We start from the raw sequence: 4,734 nt of genomic DNA, 5'->3' as shown, positions 1-4,734 counted from the left end.
TCTTTGGTGAAAGCCTGAGTGTCCTGACTATTGTAATGAATATCCAAACCAATTGTTTTTGAGGTAACTCACTAACCAAAAGTGCAGTGCACATGCCACTAGGCTATGAAAGAGAAAACAGTCAGTGTGTTGCAGCAGAATCATGCATTGTTGCCAGACTGGAGGCTGACAGACATAAAATGTGTAATGTTGAACAACATGATAATTACAAATCATGCAAATTCTAGAAATCATTATTAAAGTTGTATGTGGGCATATACCTTCATAGCTAAAAAAAAAACCACCATTGGAAATATAGGATGTGACAGGCAAGGTTGTTAAAATTCAAATTTTGCCAAGTTCTTAGCCTGCAATATGGCAGAAGGGTTCAGTTGTCTTAAATTGAATGAAGATGTGGAAAAGAAAAACCGAGCCCAACCTGTAAAATTATTTCTTTCAATATGTATCTGAATTTATATAAATCCTTCTGCATTGTTGACAGACCTTCTGGTTTCTTGGCATAGCAGGTATTCATATAATGTAAACCGTTGTCATGTGCTAGGAAAGTCTCTTAATGCATCTCAAAGTCTTCATCATTTGGTGAGCCTGTGACCTAATAGCCCAATTCTCTCATGTTTCAAAGGGTCTTTCCCTGCTCAATTCTACTTATAAGATGAAACATCATGATACATCATTCAAGTGGAATAACTTAAATACAGTACAGGTTCAACAACCTACCTGGATACAGAAGAAAAAGCCTGGTGAAGAATAAGTATTTTCCTTTCACACAATTTAAAATCCATATTCCATGGCACAGTTTATTTAGGGAGGTATTTTGATTTGCTTCTTTCCAATTAGTAGAAATAATCAAGTTGAATTATTACAGCAAAATTCAAACTACACAGCTGTATCTAGAAACCATGGTTCTAGACTGTTAAAGGCCAGGCTTTTACTGAAACAGAGTGTGTTCCTTTCAGTAGCAAATAAAATGCAATTAAAAAATTCTGAAAAGCAGAATTCTGGTTTCCAATTCCAGTTTTGCTTTGGTCTGTAAGTTTATAAATTTACCCAAATGATTCTTAAGTTTCTGTATTGAATTGCATGCTGTTTGTGCAAGGCTTTGTAACTCCGATTTGTCATTGATTGAAAATATTAATTGAATAACCTTGCAGGGCACAGATCTGCTCCTATAGTCTGCAACTACTTTATGAAGTCTATTGTATTCAGTTCTGATACTGAAGAAGTCTGAACGTATAAATATTTGGGTCCCCAAAAGATACAGACATGTGCTTAACTTCTTTTGTCACAAACTGCAGTCTTTCTTATACTGAAATCCTCCTTCCATGCTACTTTCAATGGAAAGGAGTCTTGAAGTGGATATTTAACTCATGTTTGTGTTAAGGTCTCTTTACACTCTCGATTGTTACTAAGGAGGACTGTTGATTTTAGCATTAAACGTACATAAATAAGTCTGTGCAAAACTGGGGTTGCATTTGCTGTATCTTGCACCTGGTTTGGTTGGAAGCAGTTCGCTCTTGGCTGTTAGGCAAACTAATTTGGGACTCCTATTTCATAATAATAGTTGTGTGTGAAAATTTTTCCTGATATAAATAATTCACATAGCACATTCCCTTTTTCATTTCAAAACAACCAAGTCACTGGTTCTTCTGGAGCAGTGTCTGAAAGTGCAGAATACCATATTCAGGCATTTTTGATGCTTCTTATTTTTGTATGTAGCTGTTGAAAAAAAAAATCACTCTTGCACCTTTACGTACTGTGAATTTATAGCTCTTGTCTTGTATTTCTGATGACAATGACCTCAGAATACCCTAACAGTACTCATAAAGAATACAAAATTAGAATGTTCTAAGTCTTTAAAATAGGCGAGACTTTACAGTTCAAGCCATTGTTTTCTGCTTTGCATTTACAAATAAAAGACTTGGCGTTTAGGATAGAGTTACCTTTCATTATTGAAAAGGAAGGCTGTGAAAAACTATGTTAAGTAGAGAACCTTTGGTGATATTAAATGAAATGTTTTCGTTTTCTAGTTGTAGAAATGACATCAGCTTAAAAATGTGGTTCTGTGTGTGGTTAATATGGAAGAAAAACTTATATACAAAAGCTCATTGAATGTATTGCAGCTTATGCTGGATTATCAGTATCTGTGATCTATTTAAAAGTTCCTCACTTGTAATAGGATTAATTTTGCTAAGCAGCTAGGTGATCACCTCACATTCTCATCTTCATTAGGCTTGGGATGGCTTTGGAAGTTAAAATTACAGTGGCCTGGGGTGGGGCTGTTTTAGAGTTAACTTAGAAAATGTTCATCTGCTTCTGGAAGATACTCTTGCACAGTACTTACTAGTGCGTAGCAACAGCAAAAAATACTGAGGTGTCTCCAGAAGGGCAATGAAGCTGGTGAAGGGTCTCGAGCACAAGTCTTATGAGGAGCAGATGGGGGAAGTGGGATTGTTTCACCTGGAGAAAAGGAGGCTCAGGGAGACGTACCACTCTACAACTACCTGAAAGAAGGCTGTAGCAAGGTGGGTTTTGGTCTCTTCTCTCAACTGGCAAGTAACAGGACAAGGGGAAAATGGCCTCAAGATGTGTTTCAAGTGAAACAGGATAATCTATTTGTAATGCTAGTCTTTAGCTTACAGCTGAAAGACACTGGGAAGGGACCTCAGGAGGCTCTCCAGTACTAGCACAGCATCTTCCCCCTGTTACAGACTAATTGGGCTTTTCTGATGAACCTGTGTAAAATCCTCTGAGTGAATAAATATAGCTGTAGGAGCTGAGAAGTAAAGCCAGAACAGAAAGGAATAAGCAGTGTTTCATCTCATGAAACTAACAAACCCTTCAACTTGCTTGAGAAAGAATCACTCGGCCTCACCCTCTCTGAGTTGTTACGAAGATCCATAGGAGAAAACAAAATTGCATACTGAACTGGTGTTTTTTTCAAGCTGACTGATTTAATGAACTTGGGGAATGCTCCAGCATTATCCCCAGGTAAAGATACTCTGTCTGACCAACACCACCTCTTCACTGGCAGCAGGTTCCCCACCCGTTTGGTACCAGAACAGCATTATTTTTTTCATGAACTTTTGCTACTGCAGACTCTGCAATCACATAGTAAAAAAAAAAAAAATAACCCAGTGATATGTAAAGTACTAAGTAAATAAAAATTTCAGGGAGCCAACTGTGCACACAGTTTCTGCTTTGTTTCCCACATAACAAGGTCACGGATGTCACATTTATGCAGAGTGAAATTAGATGTGAATTTGGTTGATGAGGGCATCTTCAGCACTAAAGTAGGGGTCAAAGTCCAAGAGCAATGGGGCAGACTACACCTGGGCTACAAAGAGATCTGTGCCAGAGAGAATGAGTTTGTGTGGAGGTCTCAAAACATAGGAGTCTCATCTGCATGAACAGCAACGTGTCAACGCAGGAATTGAGCATGGACTGAACCCATGGTGGCATGGCTTAACCCCAGCCAGCAGCTAAGCTCCACACAGCTGCTCATTCGCTTCCCCTCCTCGGTGCGATGGGAAGAGAATTGGAAAGGTAGAAGTGAGAAAGGAACTTACGAGTTGAGATAAAGACACCTTAACAGTTAAATAATAATCGAAAAAACAATAATAAAAAAAATAAATTGTGAGAACCCCTCCAAACAACAGATAGGCAAATAAAACCCAAGAAAGCCAAGTGATGCAAATGAAAGCAATTGCTCACCACCAACCCTAAGCAACCAATTGCACACCAGCCCCCAAGCAGTGCCACCCCTTTTAAACTTCCCCCCCCCTAATATCCCCCTTCAGTTTTATTGCTGAGTATGACACCATATGGTCTGGGATATCCCTTGGGTCTGTTGGGATCAGCTGTCCTGGTTGCCTCACCTCCCAATTCCTTGTGCACCACCAGCCTACTCGCCAGTGGGGCAATCTGAGCAGCCAAAAAGTCCTAGAGGCTGTGTAAGCACTGCTTAGCACCAATAAACAAAGGCATTACTGTTGCTCTTACTTCAGACAGATCTTCCATGGAGTGCTGGTCTTAAAGGGGTTCCTTGGAAGGGAATCTTCTTGGTTAGTTCCAGAGGAAATCTACCTTAATAAAGTAGTAATGCTCACTTTATAACTTCCTTCAACATTTTTCTTGACTGTAGCTCACACTACCCTGAGCATTCTGAAAATACACAGCAAGAATTATCCACCAAAAAGATGCTACAAAGCTGACTGAAAATAAAAGCCTAAATCACAGGCTGGTTTGGAAGGGACCTTAAAGTTCATCCAGTTCCAACCCCCCTGCCATGGGTAGGGACACCTTCCACTGGACCAGGTTGCTCAAAGCCCCATCCAACCTGGCCTTGAACCCTGCCAGGGATGGGGCAGCCACAGCTTCTCTGGGCAGCCTGTGCCAGTGTCTCATGACACTCATGATGAAGAATTTCTTCCTCATATCTAACATAAATCTACTCTTTCAGTTTAAAGCCATTCCCCCTTGTTCTATCACTATGCGCACTGGTAAAAAGTTCCCCTCACATACAAATATCTGTTGTAGGCCCTCTTTAGTTACTGGAAGGCTGATATATTTCCCTGGAACCTTCTCCAGTCTGAACAAGCCCAACTCTCTCAGCTTGTCTCCATAGGAGAGGTGCTCCAGCCCCCTGATCATCTTCAGGGCCTCCTCTGGACTTGTTCCAGCAGTTCCATGTCCTTTTTATGTTGAGGACACCAGAACTGCACACAATACTCCAGG

Source organism: Lathamus discolor, chromosome 2, assembly GCF_037157495.1.
Source record: "Lathamus discolor isolate bLatDis1 chromosome 2, bLatDis1.hap1, whole genome shotgun sequence".
NCBI classification, from domain to species: domain Eukaryota; kingdom Metazoa; phylum Chordata; class Aves; order Psittaciformes; family Psittacidae; genus Lathamus; species Lathamus discolor.
The sequence above is the reverse complement of the archived record's forward strand: the minus strand, read 5'-3'. Positions refer to the sequence as shown.